This window comes from Symphalangus syndactylus, chromosome 2 (assembly GCF_028878055.3).
Source record: "Symphalangus syndactylus isolate Jambi chromosome 2, NHGRI_mSymSyn1-v2.1_pri, whole genome shotgun sequence".
NCBI lineage: Eukaryota > Metazoa > Chordata > Mammalia > Primates > Hylobatidae > Symphalangus > Symphalangus syndactylus.
The window spans coordinates 144,161,296-144,181,853 of NC_072424.2; the positions used below are offsets into that span (position 1 = coordinate 144,161,296).

A 20,558-nucleotide genomic window follows, 5' to 3' on the forward strand; every position below is an offset into this window, starting at 1 on the left:
ATGTGTGGAAGGAGGTTGTCCCTTGAGTGGTGACCAGGACAAAAGGGGAGGCCAGCTTGGTCGACTTTGCTCTGCTCATCTTGCAGGAAAGCACCCAGCCAGGGACACTCTCCCTTGGGTTGATAAATTATTCAGATGGCTGGGACTCCATCTTTTATCCCTGGGTAACTAGTTGATAAAGACACCCTAGTGTATTTTCCTGACAGGCTGCTGAGGTTAACGAGGTCAGTCTGATACAGCTGGATCTTTATCAATCCATCATTGTTTCTTTTGTAGACACACGTAAGCTGTCATTTTAACCAACTCTTGCTGAGAATAGATTCTTACCAAGAATGACCATCAAGTCCATGGCTTTGGGACGTGCAGAAGGTATTGCATTCTGGCTTTTCAAACTGGAGCCTCATTCAGCCATCTACAGTCTTCTGATATTTTTACAGTTCACAAAGTCATGGATTGAAATACACAGCTACTCAATAAGGAGACTTGCCTGAGGCCAGGGGACTGGAACCACAGTGAGAGCAGAAGAGACGTTTCACATTTATAGGTTCTACTTTCTCTTTATGATTGTTGCACTGTGTGTTCCCAAAGCAGGAATGCTGGGAGGCCTGGAATAGGTCTTCTGAGTCCTGGTTCTGCCACTTGCTAGCCCTGTGACCTTGAGAAGCCCATGGGGACCCCAAGCGCTGTAATTTCTTCATCCAATGAGTGGAAGTAAGTCCCCGACACTGCTTACCTTACAGGTTGTGGCTACGGCTATTCAGAGATGAGTTGTACATGAAATACATCATGATTCCATATATATACGAGGCACTAAATTATTACTGATATTTTATTGTTCAAGGTGTAACATAAGACAACATATATATTAACCTTAACAGTTAAAAATTTCTTTGACCTAAATTGGGGCTGATGATTTCTGATGCTATAGTTAGATGTTCTTTCATGTTCTCTCATCAAACACACGCTTTCACCCTGGTGTGTTTGCTTTTCACCTTTTGCACGTGTCCTTTTCAAAACTATCCCTAGGAAGCTGCTGGTGTGATTATGTTGGGTTTGTATTGGGTTTGTTAGAAAGTAATTTCTCCATTTTCCTTTTCAGTTAGGACTACGTAAAATCACATCATCTGAAGTGTGTGCTAAGAACGTCCCTAAACCCTTGTGTGATATTTCTCCTTCTGAGCCTCGTGCTTGCTAATGCCTGCTTTATAATACCTTCTCCCTGAAAGCTTGGGATCCGTTTAACTCTGCCTCCCTCTCTCTTCCTTGATGCGATTGTTTCCTTCAACTTTTCATCTGCCTTCCTCCCGACAATAAACCTCTCCAATTTCCTTTCTTAGAGGCTTCCACTCCAGGGTTCAAGGACTTTCCCGCAACTGCATGCCTTCTTTTAGAGGAGAAGGAGAAGGGGAAGGGGGCAGGTGCTGCACACAGCACAATTGGGTCTAATTCTCCAATATATCTGTCCCCTTTGAATTGAGCTAACTTTTCTTTTCTTTTCTTTTCTTTTTTTTTTTGCACCTAAATGATGAAAAAATTTATTCTGCGTCAAAATATCTGGAAAATGAAGCTGCATTTGGGGGACATTATACATGAGGAATGATCCATATATGGTGAGTACAAAACTCAATTATAGAATTATTTCTTAGCTAGTACCAGATACTCCAAATTACAAATGCTTAAGTAAAAGTAAAATATGATTTGCCATATCTAAAGGCTAGAAGTGAAATATGACAGAATTTAAGCCAGCAGATATAAATGCAGCACCTATGTATATATTTTTACAAAATCAAATATTGGGGAAAAAATCAAATATTGAGAAAAGCTCTGGCCTTAAACACATCTCACCTGAAATCCAACCAGAAAACCAGTCCATGATTTTAGCCATTTTAATTCATTGTATGAAAAAAAAAATTATGAATGATAGGAGAATCCAGTGACAAAAAGGGCACTTTTTTGGGTAAAACTACAAAAAAAACTTGTTTTCTGAGAACATTAAGGAAAACACTTTAAATCATTTTCAAGATGTCTAATTGATATGATCTTCAGAAAAACATTATCTAGTCCGTATAGAAATTCATCTTGAAATAAGAACGAGGCAGAGTGATTTTTTTAAAGGGTTATATATACAAGTCCTTTAGATCAGTGTAACATGGCTGTGATCATCTTACAACAAAACTCAAAATCAATTCAGAGAGCAGCGTGGCCTTGGAGACCAGCCACACCCAACACAATTGTACATACTGGGCTTTGCTGTCAAGTTAAGGAGTGAGCAAATGAGTTCCGTATCAAAGGTCGTATGTTCTCACAGTCATTCAAATTACATCCCAAAAACTTTTCTTGTATTCTCTATCTTTTGACTTTTTTTTTTTCAAAGAACTGATTGCACAGTATACAGAAATCTTGCTATACTTTACTACTTTAGGTGGAGTCTAATTTTTTTTTTAATTTATCAGTGCTTAAAAATCTTCAAAATAGCTTAGTGAGGCTCATGACAGTGCTGGCCACATGGAAATGTAGCCTTTTGTTGCCTTTAAACACTGTCACACCATCTATGACTGTCCCATTGGTCTGAAGTGTACTGGCAAACTAAACAAACTGTAAGACAAGCTAAAGCTTGCTTTTTGCCAATCAGTTGAAAGTTCTGCATCTCTTCACTGATTCGCTTTCTTTAGGTATTGATATCAAAAGCACAAAGCATTTATTATGCATTCAATCATGTCGCTAAACAAAAAACTGAAGTCTCCTGAAGCCATTTAAACCAGCTGTTCCAAAATCTCCTGACACCACTTTGTTAGTACCATCAGAAACTTTCTCAACTACAAATGAAAGAATAAACGGCAGTGCTGCTCTCCAGATATAAGGCACTGCTCCGTATCTTTGAACATTTGATTTGTTTTTAACTAATAACTGTGTCAAAAGCCTCAAAAAACCCTGAAATTAATTTTCCAGCTTTACTGTCACCAGCCAGAAGTAAAATTCTTAATTTGCCTGTTAGCTGATTGCTGTTAAATTTTAAATTTATTTTTTAAAAAACAGTTGGACTTCCATCATTATAAAGTATATAAAATTTCCAAAAAAAGGAACAATTTTGCTTTTCTTTGTATTACTGAATACCTGAGGTAGTTGAGTGAAAATGCATGTTTAGTACCCCTGTCAACACCATTCAGCACTTCCCTTAGGTTACTCATGTTAGTATTAAGTAAAAATAAAACTGCGAACAGTTTTTCTATGCTAATGGCTTAACATTTAAGTTCCTGTGATAATTATTCTGATCCAATTTTAACAATTGGATTTAGGAGCAATCTACTTGATGAATTTAGTGAAAGCATCATTAAGCCAGTTTCTGGCATTATGGGGGAATATTAAGAAGAATTAGAATAGTTGTTATACTGTGAGACTACAACAAAGGAAAGTGCAGAGCTCTTCTCTTTCCCTCCCTCCGCCACCCTTTTTTTGTGTGTTTGTTTTAAAGCTGGGTGTCATACATTTCAGAGAGCATAAAGTATACATTCTCACAGAGACAGGAGTTCAAAAGTTGCCTGGTCCTCAGAAACAACTGGCTAGGTAAAAACTTGTGCATGTGATTCTGGAGAGGGGGTCAGCGCCCGTCTGTTGGTTAAGCAATCTGTCTTTGGTTTGGCATCTGCCTCTGTGGTGGGCTGTTTCCTGAGCCTTTACTTCTGTCTTGACTGAGGTGGTCCACTTTGCAGAGCCTTCTGTTGTTGGTGCTGCTTTACCTGAGTCAGAATTTCCTGAATTTTTCTCTGGGCAACCTGGCAAGCATAGAAGTGACCAGTTATTTTGACAACCACTTGGTCATTCTCATCAGGTGTCTGGTCACAAGGGACAACAACTTCTGCACTTGACAAATTCTGAAGTTCATTCACCGTTTTGCCTCCTTTTCCAATAACTCTGCCAGCAGCAGAGGATGGCACTCTGATATGAGCTTCAAGTTTCACCTCTTCTTTAGGACTAACAAAGTTTTCTTCTTTAATTTTTCCATAATTCTTCCCTGAGCCTTGAACTGAGCCTCTGGTGGTCCAGTGATAATCACCATCCTCACTTCAGCATCTGGCGCTTCCCCTGGAGCAATCTTAATTGAAGCTCCAGCAAAGCGAGAAAGCTGCTTGATGTGCTGGCCCTGCTTGCCGATGATGGCACTGACCAATAGAGCCGGGATAAACAGATGAACAGTCTCCGTTTCTGATTGCTCAGACTGCGGGGAGGTAGGGAGGAGTCATGGCTGAAGGGGGCTGAGGTGGGAGGTGGCATCCCTGAAGTGGGTGGGAACAGACCCAAGGCGTTCAGATTTAATCCAGGAATTCAATGTGCTTGAAGAGTCATAGAAGCAGTATCATTTCCCTAAGACTCCCTGATTTTCTTCACGATCTCTTCCTCAGCTTTGGCACGTGTCTCAACATTGCCTTTAACTGTAATGGTGCGTTCTGGATTATACAGCGTCAATTCCTGCAATGGAGATATTGTGATTTTAGTGTCTGTGTCTTGCTCAATTTTTTTAAGATTTCTTCCTTCTTTACCAATAAGACGGCCAACAAAGTTACTATGAGCTAAAATCTTCAAGGGGATCTCTTCTGTGAATTTTATATCTTGAGCTTTCTTGTGCATAATCTCCAGAATAGACTTACAAGCCGCAGAGGTGCCTTCAGGAGTAAAGAGGATAGGAATCGACTTCTCAGCAGCCCCTGCATTTTCTTTACGGTGGACATCGATTTTAGACTGGGTTTGTTTGGTGATGTTCCGAATGGTGGCACCTTATTTTCCCATGATGGTTCCAACAAATTGGGTGGGAACCAGCAGGCGCAGAGGCAAATCACATGGTTTCTGCTTGGACACGGATCCTGGAGACCCCTGCCTTGAGGAGCCCCTCTGCCCAAGCCCCCGGCGACCTCGGGGCTGCAGCGAGGGGCTTTGCTGGGCGGCCATTTCATCAGGGATATAGGCTACTTTCAAGGTGAATTTCTCTAACTGAAATCCATTCAGTTTGTCTAGAGCTTGTCTAGCTCGGTCCTTACTGGAATAGGTTACATTCCACAACTGCAGTTTCCGAGTCAGTGTTCACGTGCTCACAGCTCTCCACCACTCCATACTGGACTAGGAAACCATCCAGCACCTCCCACTGTAAGTGAGGCGGGATATTTCGTATCTGAAGTTTCCGAATCCTTTGCCTTTTTGGGACCGAGTGCTCAACTTCTATGGGTTTCCCGTGCAGTTCTATTTTACCTGAAAGCGCCTCGATGGCCTTGAGGGCCCAGCTCTCGTCCGGGTAGTCCACAAACGTGTAGCCAGTCTTCACCAGGAAGGGTCCCTACACGGGGATCTTGGCGTCCTTGAAGATACTTTCTAGGTCCGAGGGGGCGGCGTTCTCGCTGAGGTTTCCGATATACAGTTTGTTCATTGTGAAGAGTGGTTGTTTAAAAAAAAATTAATGAGAAAAACGAAAATTAAAACCACCCACGGTGATGGATGGATCCAGCTGGTTTTGTTCCCCTCGTCTTCTCGCCTTTAAAATACACAAACACAGTAAGAACCAAGCACAAGAACGAGGAGAAAAAAATCAGATCCGAGGCTTGTTTTTCCTTGTCTAGATATGTTTTAAAAGAGAAAGAAAAGAAAAAGCCTAGCTACAACCCAAACGCATCCACCAGTCTTGAATTGAGCTAACTTTTCACAGTCATTTTTTAACCATAACGCTCATCTACCAAGCAATACAGGGGAAGTCGTGTTTATCACCTGTTATAATTTTATTACCTGCAGAATGCTTACTTGTGTATGGATGTCAATGGCTACATGTATTGATTAAAACTCCCTTCCCAATTATGTTACTATGGGAACAGCTAGAAACATTTCCAATGTTAATTACCTTTTGTTACACCTGGGTCACATTAGCAGTCACTTTGCATGGGAGGGGTGCTCGCTTTGTTTGGATTGGCATTCTGCCTCCTACACGGGGTTCAATTAACATTAGCTGAGACCATTTTCTAATTTAAAGAACATGCATATTGTCTTCATTATTAAGCCTAGAACATGATTTTCTCAGGTTGCCACATCAATCGGATAGAGATGCCACGTAGTTTATAATCAAAGCTAAGGCAGCTCAGCAGTGTGTTACATCTAAGAGGCTGACATATAGGAGAGATGTCATTTCCTTCTTAGTCTCCATCATTAAAAAGATCTTTTTTTCTTCTGAAGTGTTTCTCTTGGTTGCTCAACATTTCTTCACAGAAGGAATATGAAGGAAATAAAGTGATACATAGCAGGTGCAATCACAGAAGCAGGATTTTGTTTAGAAGAATGCAAGGCTGCATTGACTGTGATTACAATTCAGAAGAGCTGCCGGTGCCAATGTCCTTTCTGCAATTCATTAACCTTATATGTACCTTTCTACTTTAAGGGATTTTTTCCACTCAAGAAAAAATCAAAAGGAGAATGGAAAAAATTATAGAAATATGAAATGGGACTTACAATGAAATAGAATAATTTGCCTATTTTTCTCAGGTAACATATTTTATAAGACAATTTCAATTCTTCCAGCTGTTGTCTTCAGAAGAGCTTAAATATAATTCTGGATATTATTTTCATTTTATAAGAAGATATTGGCTCACACTTCTTGCAGAAAGCTGAGGAGCCAGAACTTGACTTCATATAACAGAGGTGAGAGTTATATCTGGAAAAGAACAATTCTCCCCCCAAATTAGGACAAGTTCAACAATTTCCTAAATCACAGTGATTTTAAATACTCCTCATGCTTATAAGAGATTTTAAAATAAAACAGCAATCTGTGAGGTGTTGATAACACGCAGTATGTAGCCAAGGTGACCCAAGGTCAGTGTCTCCTTCTAGATGTATCTGCAGGTTGTTAGCATTCGCCACCCACACACCTGGCCCAACAGGAGCACTGACCAGGCATGCACGTACTGCTGATGAAATGCAGCCTGGTTTGCTCCAGGGCACATGTTTTCTAAAACACATGTGTAACTGATAGACTTAGCGACTGACTAGGTGTGAAGATGATATAAAAGTTGCATTAGTCATGAGCCAATGTCTCTGATGCACTCACATTTTAAGTCACCGTGTAACAGCAGGTCTGTGCTATTAACACAAAGGACTGTGACACAGGTGAACACAGCAAGACTCCAGGAACACACTTGGATGCCTATCGGCCCCATGTTTCTTCTGCTCGTCCTGTCTGGCTATGTGTTTGGGTTTGAAAGTGTCCAGATTGCCTGGTTCTCCTGGATCTTCACACAAAAGAAACAAGCACACAATAGTGACCTGGAACACTCCTCGCTGGCATCACAGCATTTTTGCAAAGCCCGTAACTGTCCCGTCTCTGCTCTGGGCTCCAAGGCTCAGCCCTCTGATCTTTCCTGACCTGTCCTTCCCCTAGGCTGCCTTCCTCTTTTTCCTTATTACAGTAAAGTTCTGTACATAATGCAGCATATTCCATTTATTGGGAATTGAATATATTTCTTCTATGCCAGGATTTAAAATTAGGATTGTTGTTATTGTGGTTTGTGCTCTGGTTACAGAATTTCTAAGGTTTGGGTGTTCTATGCCAGCACCATATTTTCACGAAGCCTTGCTCTCTGCAGTGGGTGATTTTGAACAATGCAAACTTCTCAGGTACTTTCTTCTGAGCTCCAGGTCCCCATATCCAACATCTACTCAACACCTTATTCTGAGATGTTCACCTCAAACATGTCAGAATCAACATGTCAACATGTCAATACCTCTTGCAGGATTTCCTAACTCCACAGATGGTATCCATCCAATTGTGCAAGCCAAGAGCAAGGCGCCAGCTGGGACGTTTCCCATACTCAATCTATCATCATGTCCCATTAAATTTTACCAGTAGTGTTTCTCGAATGTGTCCACTTCTCTTTGTCTCTGCTGCCACCTTCATCTTACACCTGGATCACTACAGCAGCCTCCTCCCTGTCCACAGCAGTCTATGAAACACTGATCTGAGCAGATCACCACCCTCCGCACAGACCCTTAGGAAACTAGAAGAAAACTCGCTCGACTTGGTAAAGGCAACATTACAAAAACATCCAGTAAACATCACACGCAGTGGAGAAACTTTAAAATAGCAAAGATGCCCATTAACATCACAACTGCTTAGCATCATACTAAAGGTCCTTACAGACAAAAAAGAAGAAAGAAGCAAGAAGGAAAGAGTCAGAAAACAAAATAAATTAGTGGTATAAGATTTGGAAGGAAGATAAAAAACATCCTTATAGGCAGATGACACAATCCTAGACATAGACACTCCAACAGAATAGAGAATATTAAAGCTACTCGGAGAGGCTGAGGCAGGAGAATGGCGTGAACCCGGGACGCGGAGCTTGCAGTGATCTGAGATCGCGCCACTGCACTCCAGCCTGGGGGACAGAGCGAGACTCCGTCTCAAATAATAAAAAAAAAAAAAACTAACGAGAGTTCAGTGATATTGATGGATTTACAGTGGGCTTAAAAATTAATAGCAATTCTCTTCACCTACTGATACAGACTGAATGTTTGTGTCTCCCCTAACTCTTAGGTTGAAATCTAATCCCAAGTGTGATGGTATTTGGAGGGGGGTCTGGGAGGTGATTAGGTCATGAGAGCAAAGCCCTCATGAATGGGATTATAAAAGAGACCTTATGAAAGAGACTCTAGAGAGACCCCTCACCCCTTCCACCACGTGAGGACTTGGCAAGAAGGCACTGGCTGTGAACCAGGGAGCAAGTGTCCACCAGACACTGGATCTGCGGGTTCCTCGATGTTGGACTTCCAGCATCCAGAACTGTGAGAAACAAACTTCTGTTGTTTATAAACCACTCTGTTTATCGTTTTTCATTACAGCATCCCAAATGGACTAACACACCTGCAATAACCAATTACAGTTTTTATTAAACTTACATGGTGAAATTTTATTAAATACCTCTCTGTACCAATTGAGAGGACCACATGGCTCATGTTGTTATCAACAAGAAAAGATAGGCAACCCAACCCAAAAAACAGGCAAGGAATGAAAACAGTTCACAGCAAGAGAAATGTAAATGACTGGCAAGTATGTGAAGAGTTCCTCAACTCAGCAAATGTAACCAGAAGAAATAAAATGAGGAGATGACACTTCAAGCCATCATATTTATAAAATGTAAAGGCACCATACAACCAAGAGTTGGTGAGCGTGGGAAGATATGGGGCCTCTTGCAGTTCTTCTGGGAGCGTCCCCTGCTGTGACTGCATGGAGAACACTCGAGCAGTCATGAAGATGAAGAACGAGTATCATCTGTGCTCTTTCCATCCCATGCTGCATAGCCTGGAGACCCCAGACCCCTAGCCCTCCACGACTCGATGGGTACCCAGGCAAGGGGATGGCTACTTAGGCAGGCTTTACGCACAGTACCCAGGGGGAAGTAAAGTCCCGTGCCAACTGTCTGTCCAAAATGAAATATCACAGGCACAGCCTGTTACTGTGTATCTTAAAGGATACCTTCATATCTAAGAATATAGAGAGGGTGGAATCAGGAGGAAAAGTAAAATAGTATTAAACAAGAAGAGTCTTACTTTGAACAGTTGTGCTAGAGTTCCTTGAATAGTAGTAACAAAACTCTACATAGGAGGTTTTTGAAAAACATTAAAAGAGTAAATGGTCTTCAGATTTATTGGTGGAAGGGTGACAGCCATTCAAATGGTTAAGTTCAATTTAGGAGTGAATATTACTCAAAATAGAACAAAGTCCAACATCCCTATAATTAGTGTGCAGGAAGAAGAAAAGTACCCAGCAAACTTGAGAGTAAAGGCTGATCAGAGAAGAGAGTTAGCAGAGCAGGCAAAGGAAGAGAAAACCAGCATCTGCTAGATGCCTCCCTTGTGGCAGCACTGGACAGATAACCCTTTGTGCAATGCCGTGGTTGCTGGGAAGGAGGCAGCTCCACTCTCTGTGCAGGTGGATGGCAGCCCTGCAGCCACGCAGCCCGCAGAGCAGAGCCAGGTTAGAGCACAGTTCCATCTCACCCACACGGTTAGGGGGTTCCAACCACGTGGCAGGGAGACTTTCAGGAATAAGTGAAGGTCGGTTTCCAAAGTGCAGCATGATTCTTCGTAAGCAAATATTGTTGATTCATTACAAAGGTAAATAGAAAGAGTTTCAATGGAGCAGTGGGGAACAAAACCAGGTGACCGGGTGGTGGGGAAGTGGCAGAGGAATGAAAATGGCTTATAAATTAAGGATGGTGAATATCTGGGCATGTTTAAAGTTATCGATGACAGTAATGGAAGGAGTGCAGAATCAAGGCCAAGGGTCATTTAAAGGAGGAGGTCCAGACAGGTGCACCTGGGTCAGATTGGGAGGTGACTAAAAAAGTTACCTAAAGTGTACAAATACATTACCCTAATTATGGTGATCATTATTACTTATCTTCAGAGAGTAATCTTTCTTTCTTTCTTTCTTTCTTTCTTTCTTTCTTTCTTTCTTTCTTTCTTTCTTTCTTCCTTTCTTTCTTTATGTCTCTCTCTCTCTCTTTCTTTCTTTCTTTCTCTCTCTCTCTCTGTCTCTCTCGCTCTCTCTCTCTTTCTTTTTTCAGGGTCTTACTTTGTTGCCCAGGCTGAAGTGCAGTGGTGCGATCCTGGCTCCCAGGCTGGTGGCCTTGACCTCCCAGGCTCAAGCAATCCTCCTGCCTCAGCCTCCAGAGTAGCTGGAACTACAGGTGTGCACTACCATGCCCAGATAATTTTTGTATATTTTATAGAGACAGGGTCTCCCTATGTTGCCTAGACTGGTCTTGAACTGCTGGCCTTAAGTATTCCACCTGCCTCAGCCTCCCAAAGTGCTGAGATTACAGGCATAAGCCACCACAACTGGCCTGAGAATACTTTCTTTTGCTAATATTGTACAACCACAGAAAAAAGGAAAATATTCTCTGGTAGAATTAAATCTATATACATACACATTTATTAAAATATTTGTGTTTTTTATTGGATCTAGAAAAAAACTGATTTAATTCAATGTATTTTTGTCACTATGTATTAATTCTGTTGGAAACATAATAGGATTGAGCTTGATGTCAAATAACAGAATGAAATCACTTTTTTTTTGCATAAAGGAACATAAAGCCATTTATTGACTGCTGTTCACAAGTATTTACAATAAAGTAAACGTTATACAGTTGGATAACATTCTGATTACTGCAAAGTGGTTTTCCTGGCTTTTGAAATCACTTTTAAGAATAGTCAACTTGGATTTGACACAGAAAAATCTCAACTCTCAAAAAGCTAAGCCACACCAAAGAAACTGCTTTATCAGGATATTGAAAACATTTAGGATGTTAAAAATAATTTCAGTGTAAACAAAAACGCTTTCTTCCTTGCAAATTCCATTCCTCTTGCCTTGGAACCCTGGCAAAAGCTAAGAAGTTGGAAGACATTCCAAGACGTTTCGCAGGCCCTGAGAAGGTACTTACACACCCACTGAGAGTTCTCGTCACCAGGCAGTGCACACTGCTAAACAGGCCTTTACCAGTAGTATTTACAGTTACAATAAATAACTTTCTCTAAAGTTCTACCACAATGACTTCCTTCTCATACAATTGAACTTGCTCACTTTCAAGTGTAATTATATTTTTGAAATACATACTTCTGAACAAGTCTCCACCATTAATTTTCATGGGCAATACATGATAAAATAAACGCATTGTACCACAAATTGCAACGTATTAATTTCTGTGGAGTAAGTGAAGCCAGTCACGTAGGCAACTGGGAGAGATATGAAACAGAAGTGACACACTGCTCCATGTTGATATTCAAAGTAGAGAAACAAGGAAGAGGTGTGAGCCACAAGTTGTGAGCCTGCAGTGGGGTTCCATACTCATTCCCCCAGCCAGGTACTATAGGCTTGTTTTAGCATGCCCCTTATCCGGGTTGTGCCTCAGTTTCCTCCTCCTTAAAACAGCACTGAAGTTCATCTCACCTCTGCTTCCCTCACCGGTTGTCATAAAGATGTAACAAGATAACGGATGTGGGGTGCTTGTTAAGCTGGGCACGCGTGTAGAAAATCATTACTTTTATTAATGGAGGAATAAGAACAATAGTCCCAGAAGTCAGAAATAAAGACACAACATGTCCTCAAAATATCCTTAAAAATGAACACATGGGCTGAGTGAGGTGGCTCACACCTGTCATCCCAGCACTTTGGGTGGCCGAGGCAGGAGGATTGCTGGAACCCAGGTGTTGGAGGCTGGCCTGTGCAACATAGTGACACTCCATCTGTACCAAAATACATACATCAATAAACACATGACCAAAAAGAAAAAACCATTTGATGGCTTCGCTTTATCCTAATCTTAAATCACATTGTTGTTTTTTACATCATCTTTTTTCTTCATAAAAGTCAGAATCTCAAAGGAAATTGGTCAAGATCCTGATGTGCAGATGGGTTAAGAGGATTAGTAAATGTCAAATAACAAAATAAAAAGAAGAAAGGGATGAAATTAAGTCCTGGCACATTCCTTAGTTAGTTGTATTTCCTCTTTCTGGCCCAGACATCTCCTGGATTTATAGGTGCGTAAATGTCCCTTCTCGTCACCAGGACAGCTTTAACTACCATCAAGAAGTATTTTTCAAATAAACACTTCAGTCTCTGTGTCTGAAGTGTTTATTTGACTGATCACAACTGAGAACAAATTAGGGGTTGACAAGGTTCTATTGTGGGCAGAACAACTGTGATTTTCTAAATGGAAGCACATCTTTAAAACTGTAAGAGGGTTTCAGTTTTCATGTATGCCATATTCTATTATCGAACCAGAATCTTCACTCTAAAGTACTCTTCAAAATCCTGATGGAATAATAATCAAATTGATGCAACTTAAGTTTAATCCTGTTTACTTCTTAAATTATCACACAATGTCTTTTTTCCCTATCCTTACAAATCTCATGGTTTACCATTGAAAATATATATGTATGTCAATTAAAAAAAATACAGTGAAATCCCTGAACATCTGAAAGATTTCATTCAATTTTGCTGTTCTTATTAAAACTTATTTCAAGTCTGGAGTATTCAAAGTAACACTTGAGTCTTAATCTCTACAGCTGCTTTAGCCTTTAGTCAGTTAGATCTGACAGATCATCCTCAAACACTGCTCTCAGCACCCTGGTGTCCTCCCAGCACAACGCACTTTGTTCTGTACTCTTCAGTATATTTTTCGCAAAATGATATGTATAGATGCATGCACGAGTGCATGTATGTGTGTGTATGTGTATAGTGTTTGTGGGATATATGTGTATGGGATGTGTTGTGTGAGTGTGTATGTGTGTGTGTGGTGTGTGTTATGTGTGGTGTGTATGTGTGTTTGCATTGTGTGTCTGTGTGTGTCTATGTCATCAAATACTATCTCTTTTGATTACATCCTGGAGGTGCATGTGTTATGCATCCTTCTTCTCTTCCAGGAAGAGGAACTAGACATGTATTTCCCTATTCTTCCCACTAAGTACAACTGGAAACCCTGGACGCTTCACGGAAGATGACTGTGACAGGTGGAGAGAAGAAGGCAGGATGGCTCAGTGCCTCAGGACTTGAGGAACGACCTGGTGGAGAATTCTCTGGGTTTTCCTTTGCCTCATGTGTACTAGACCTGGAGCCAAATGAATCAGCAACCCAGGAATTCCAGCAGGCACAGACAAAATAAAATCCCAACAAAAGGCTCTAGCCACAGGACCAGGGAAGGGGCGGAAAACTCTTAGACGATAACTGCTCTACTTTAGCCAAATGACACAGAAAAACCTTGGCCCACCTTCACCCATGCCAATAAGGCTGTGTGGGTGGCCTAGAATTCCACCCTCGTTAGTCTGTAAGGAGGTGCCCCGACATCCCCCCAGGGGTGGTGTCCGCTGGTGGTGGTGGACAGCGAGGACTCTGACCACTGCCCAGGGGTAACAAGGCCATAACTCTTCTTGGGATTAGTGGAGGCCACACAGGGAGCTGGAGCCTCCACCCCCACCAAGCAGGAATAGCCCCACAACTTCCTTCATTGCAGTAATGAGGTAGTGCCCCCACTTCCTAGGTTGGAGTCACGTGAGACCCAGTCTGTTAAAATAGAAAGCTTATATAAGATCCAGAGTCTCATAACATAGTGCCCCAAAAGTCTAGGTTTCAATTTAAAAAAAAAAAATCACTAATTACACAAAGAACCAGGAAGATCGCAAACAAAAAAAAAAGATGCCAAACCAAGATGACAGAATGTTAGATTTATCTGACAAAGATTTCAAAGCAGCCATGATCAAAACGCTTCAACAAGCAATCACAAACCGGTCTAAAACCAATGGAGAAACAGAGCCTCAGCTAAGGAATGGGAGGTATAAAGAAGAACCAAATGGAAGTTTTAGATATGAAAAATACAAAACCAAAATGAAAAGTTCACAGACTGGGCTTAATAGCTGAGTGGAGGGAACAGGGGAAAGAAACAGTGAAATGAAGGGTGAAACAACAGATGCTCTCACCTCAAAACCCAGAGAAATAACAGCAGCGTAAACCCAAAGCAAGCATAAGAAAGAACATAAATAAATGAAAGGAAATGAAGAAAGAAAGAGAGAAAGAGAGATAGAGCAGAAATCCATGAAACTGAAAATGAAAACAACAGAAAAAACCCATTAAACAATGAGCTGATTAAAAAAAAACATGACCAATAAAACTGACAAATCTCGGCTGGGCGCGGTGGCTCATGCCTGTAATCCCAGCACTTTGGGAGGCCGAGGCGGGCGGATCACGAGGTCAGGAGATCGAGACCACGGTGAAACCCCGTCTCTACTAAAAATACAAAAAATTAGCTGGGCGTGGTGACAGGTGCCTGTAGTCCCAGCTATGCGGGAGGCTGAGGCAGGAGAATGGCGTGAACCCTGGGGGGCGGAGCCTGCAGTGAGCCGAGATCACGCCACTGCACTGCAGCCTGGGAGACAGAGCGAGACTCCGTCTCAAAAAAAAACAAAAAAAACAAAAAAAACAAACTGACAAATCTCTGCAAGACTGATAGAGAGAGAGAGAGAAGAGACACAAGTTCATAAATTACCAGTATCAGGAATGAAACATAGAATCACTACAGATCCTGCAGACTTGGCAAGGATAATAAGGGCGCACGATGAACGCCTCTACACACAGATTTGATAAATCAGACAGAATGTGCATAGGGATGCCCACCCTGCTGGTGCAGCCTGCTCAGGAGTGGCTGGGCCTAGGTAAGAGGTCCACACGGGTTTCAGAAAGAGGCTCAGGGTTACCGGGGGAGAAAATTCTGGCATCCCAGGTACCCGGAGAATGTTTTTGGAGGGAAGGGTGCGAACTGTGGACAGGCACATGACCTGCCCTTCACAGACTCACATCCTGTGGTGAGGGCAAGGCCAGCAGCAGGCAGAAGGAGCTCTCAAATGCTCAGGGTCAGGGCAGGGGCCCCTCTGGTCCAGCCCTAAACACTGCTGCATACACATGGTTTTTTCTTGCCATTGCCAATGAGATAACACTCATTAAAACAGAGGACGACTAAGGATCTGGAGTCAAGAGTTAGCAGCCTTCAGGAAGGCTTAGCAGGCTTTGCAGCTATTCCTTTCACTATCTAACAAGTATCTGTGGGGCTTCTTGCTATAACTCAGCATCTGGGCCAAGCATGCAGTATGGGGTTAGGAAGAGATGCATGGACGGGCTGTGGCAGCCTGGGGAGGGTGTCGTGCACCTGCGGAAGTAGTGTGAGCCTCTCACGCCACAATGAGGTCACAGTTCCCCTGCACTATCTCTTGATGTGTGATGTCCCACCGAGGCCCACAGGTGGGCTGTGTCCCTCGATGTCTGGAACATACACTGAGGTCACAGGGTTCTGCCTTCCCAGTGCCCCCTTCTAGATGTTGCCACGTGGTCAATGGATAAGCAGACAGCACCTGAGTAGCCGCTGAAACACAGCGTCTGTCCCGAGCTTTCTCTTCCTTAGTGCTACCTGCTCAACGCTGCCTGTGCCTCATGTCTCGCTCCTCTCTCTCTCCTGAGTGGGGGAGCACAGGGAGAGCACTCTCTGAAGCTCTGGGTTCCTGACAGCCTCGTTAGAAATGAAGCCAAAAAGCGCAGGCACAGATCAGGAGAAAAGGGTTATGTGACCCCTGGAAATGACACGTCTGTCCGTGGAGGTGGCGTCCTTCCCCATGCCCCTTCCCAAGGTCAGTTTCTGACGAGCTTCCATCATCTCCTCTGCCGGGCCACCTGTGCCTTCCCACCACAGAGCTCTGCCCTACGCCCCAGAACACAACTCATTTTCTCTCTTTTCAGGGCGGGGGAAACCCATCTCCGGGGTGACCCATGGCCACTTGGATCTCTGTGTATCAGAAGACCGGCACCAGGCCCACAGCAGGGTTTTCACACCTGAGGAAGTGGAAGGGGTTTTTGTTTTGTTTTGTTTTAATGAAGTCATGCTTGATTAAATAAAATGAGAGAAAAGTAAATTTAAGGAATTGTGAGGGAGAAGAAAGAGCAGATTGTTATGAACAGTTGGCGGGATATCTGTGCAGATAGACAGTGCACAAAAATTATAGGACACAGCTACTGATTTTTTCTCTGTTCTCTTTTTAAAGGACCAGTGCGTAGATATCTGGGTCACAGCCCTGGGGAGAAATACAAAAATATTCACGCATGATATGGAGGGAAAATAAAGAATAGAAATATCCAGGAGTGGCTGAAAACACATGAAGAACAAACACAGATGCACGATTTATGTGTCCTGGAAGCAAAACCATTCCTTGCCTAATGCAACCGTTTATTCAGTTTTATTATTCTAGCAAGTAACAAACACAAAACTGAGCTTTGTGAAATATCTGGAGGGAAGCAGAGGAGGAAAGTGCTGCCTGTGATGTCCTGGGGTCAGCGCTGGCCACGTTATCTGCAGAGGCGACTGGGGTCATGGTGTGAAGTTCCATCGTGGAGGAGGCTGACAGGCTTGTTAGTGCACCCCTCACAGCCAGCGGTCACCACACCCTGTCACCCATGTTAACCTGTCGCCGCCACAATCACCCAGTTCCAAGTCCCAGTGCTTCATACCTCAGCTTTCACAATGGCCTCCCTGATCTCACCTTTCCCTATGGGTTTATGCCAAGAGCCCGGTTGGGTTAGGCTTCCCCACACCCTGTTCCAACCATGTCCATCTCCCGGCCAGCCACCAGTGATGAATTATTCCTTCTTGTGACTTCGAGCCTAATCCCAGCCCAGAGGTATCAGGCAGGGTTACCCCCAGCACACCGTGGGGATGGGAAGAGGTGCAGGCAAGTGTTCTTTCTGTGCTGCTGGTTTGAAACACAGAACACATTCCCACACAGAGACAACAGCTTGAATTGTGCTTGGGTTCTCATGAGAAACACAGAAAAGGCATTTGACTCAGAGCTGAGCCCTGGTGCTCTTGTTCTGGGTCCTGCCAAGAGACAGCTGTGAGATGGAGGCAGTATGAGGTGAAAGAAAATCGTTATTTACTGGTTCCTTATGGCTGAATTGTGTACCCTTAAAAAGATGTGTTGATATCCTAACCTCTGGAACCGTGAATGTGATGTGACCTTATCTGGAAATAGGGTATATGCCAATATCAGCAAATTAAGACAAGGTCATTGGGGTGAGCCCTAACGGTGCCCAACCAGTGTCCCTAAAGGAGGAGAGACAGAGACGCACAGGGGGAAGACGGCCACCTGGAGACAGACGCAGAGGTGGGGCGATGCGTCCACAAACCAAAGAGCACCCGAACAGCCTGAACCACCAGAAGCAAAGAGAAGGGCCTGGAACAGGCTGTCCCTCCCCGCCTCAGCAGGAGCCCACCCTGCCACACCTCCAACTCGGACTTCCAGCCTCTGGATGGGAGAGAACAGAGTCTTGCTTGGCCACGCGGTTTGTGGAACTTTGTTTACCGCAGCCCCGGGAAACCAATACCAGGTCCCAGGCAAATTTTGTCAGAAACGCAAGTTGGCTTTGGCAGCCTGTGCTGGGCCTGTATTCTGGTCTGTTCTCTCTGCTGCAGGCCAGGCCTCAGGCTGTACTGGGCACCCTCCCTTCCCTTCCGGCCTGTGCTTCTTCTTCAGCTCGCCCTGAGGAAACTCCTTCTCCAGACACCAACCCACCCAAAGCAGGGGGCTGAGGAGCAAGCCTCACCAAAGCCTTCTGCCTTGCAGACGTGAGAAAGGAAAGGCAGTAGAGGGTGGGCAGGCGGAGCACTGGAAGGCCCCAGAGACTGCAGAGCCCCCCTCCAGGCAGCCCAAGGCGGGAAGCAAGCCTGGCACAGCCCCTCCTGGTGGCTTCCCTCCAACCTGGCTGGGTCAGTTAGTGACTCCACTGCAGAAGGAGCTGTGTCTTCAACCGCAGTGCCCGTGGGAGGCATGGATGGTAGCTGCCACCATAGAACCCGGGCCTTCTCCCTGCATGGGGCACCTGAATTAGTCTGACCAGGCTTCCTGCCAGCTGCCTCTTAAAAAGGAGTAAACTTATCCAGGAGACAAAATTGTGGGGATAGCCAAAAAATGCCGGGTGAGAAGAGGAATGAGAGACAGCTTATCCTAGCAAATACTAAAATACGATATTAATAATAGCACAAAAAGGCAAATTAATGGAACAGAAAAATCCAACAACAGATTCAAGCACAGCTGTGCATCACTTAACGACGGGGATACATTCTGAGAAAGGCATCATTAGGTGATTTTGTTGCTGTGAGAACATGACAGAGTGCCCTGGCACACACCTAGGCTCTCTGGTGTAGCCCATGGCTCCTAGGCCGGAGCCTGCACACACATGGCTGCGCTGAACACTGGAGGCAGCTGCAGCACCCTGGTCGTGTATCCAAACATAGAAAAGCTGGGCCAGGCATGGTGGCTCATGCCTGTAATCCCAGCACTTTGGGAGGCCGAGGCAGGCGGATCATCTGAGGTCAGGAGTTCAAGACCAGCCCAGGCAACATGGTGAAACCCCGTCTCTACTAAAAATACAAAAATTAGCTGGGCATGGTGACGCATGCCTGTAATTCCAGCTACTCGGGAGGCTGAGGCAAAAGAATCGCTTGAGCCCTGGAGGTGGAGGTTGCAGTGAGCCGAGATTGCACCACTGCACTACAGCCTGGCTAACAGAGCAAGACTCCATCAAAAAGAAAGACAGAAAAAACGAAAGAAAGAAAGAAAGAAAGAAAGAAAGAAAGAAAGAAAGAAAGAAAGAAAGAAAGAAAGAAAGAGAGAGAGAAAGAAGGAAAGAAAGAGAAAAAGAAAGAAAGAAAGGAAGGAAAGAAAAAGAAAGAAAAAAGAAAGAAAGGAAAGAAAGAAGAAAGAAAGAAAGAAAGAAAGAAAGAAAGAAAGAAAGAAAGAAAGAAAGAAAGAAAAGCTGTAAGTTCTCACCTCAAGTCATTGTAAGGTTTTGGAAACAGACTTGAAGCAAAATGACATATAACTAAACCAGTTTTATCACAGGTTAATTGATGTCAACAAGAGTTAAATTCCTGCAGCATATTTCAAGTCACAAAACCATCACCAAGCCTCTAAATAAAGACCAAACCGCTTCTAATATTGAACATGGGAATAAATGTAAGCTATGCGGACATTTAAGAAAAACAGAAAAACAAATAAGACAACGATTTCCCACCAACTCCAGGTCAGGGTCTCGAGATGCCGGAGCCTGTCCCGGCAGCTCAGCCTGTCCTGCGAGGCAGCCCCTATCCTGGCCAGGACACCATCCCAGCGGGCATCAATTCTTTTTCACATCAACACTGTATTGAAATGACATTGAATGAAACCATGTCATTTGAGGACCTGCTGCACAGGTAAAATACCATATTATACTCTTATGGGACCACCCTCAGATGTGCGGTCTGCTGGTGACCAAAACGTCCTTCTGCGCTGTACGGCTGCATATCTAAGAGGTTAAGACATCGTGATTTGTGAAGTCAGAATGGAAAAGGGGGGTTATAATAACAAATTATTCGTTTGGAAAAAATAGTTAAATCCCTCATTATACACCTCACAACCCAAAATGTCAGAAAAGACAAAAGCAAACGTGTGAAAATTTAACACTGAAGCGCTAGAATCAAGTAAGGGTGATCATTTATGCCATCTTTTGATGGATACAACTTTTCCAAGTGTAAAGCATGACTAAATTTAAAACTTTCAGATGTCAAAACACTGTAACCGAAATTTAAATAAACTGCAAAAACAGGTTTTGTGACATGCATGCAAAGCATCAGTGCTCCACGTACAGAACTCACACAAATGAGGAAGAGAACAAGGACCCTGCTCATGGCTGTGCGGAGGATCCGGAGCCAGAGGGAGCAAGGAGTGAGGATGGAGAACGGGCTGCTGGGACACATGTGAGAGGGAGATCAGGACACAGGCTGCGAGTGGAGGCCAGCGCTCACCTCTGCAACAGAGGGAAGGAGGTGGAGTGTGTGTGTAGGCAACTGGCAGGTCGGGAAGAGGAGTCTGAGTTCGTCTGAGGCTCAGGTTTTGCAAGGGGGTGGAGGCATCGCCATTGCTGGGAACAAGGAGCAGAGCCTTGCAAAGAGGTTTCCAAA

The 20,558-nt window shown here is 43.6% G+C and overlaps 1 protein-coding gene and 1 pseudogene across 7 annotated transcripts in view; both read right to left on the reverse strand.

Moving 5' to 3' along the window:
- RPS6KA2 (ribosomal protein S6 kinase A2) overlaps nt 1–20,558 on the reverse strand; it is a 451,644-nt gene that overhangs the window by 288,181 nt on the left and 142,905 nt on the right. The window lies entirely within an intron of this gene.
- Nucleotides 3,471–6,463, reverse strand: LOC129476525 (insulin-like growth factor 2 mRNA-binding protein 3; annotated as a pseudogene).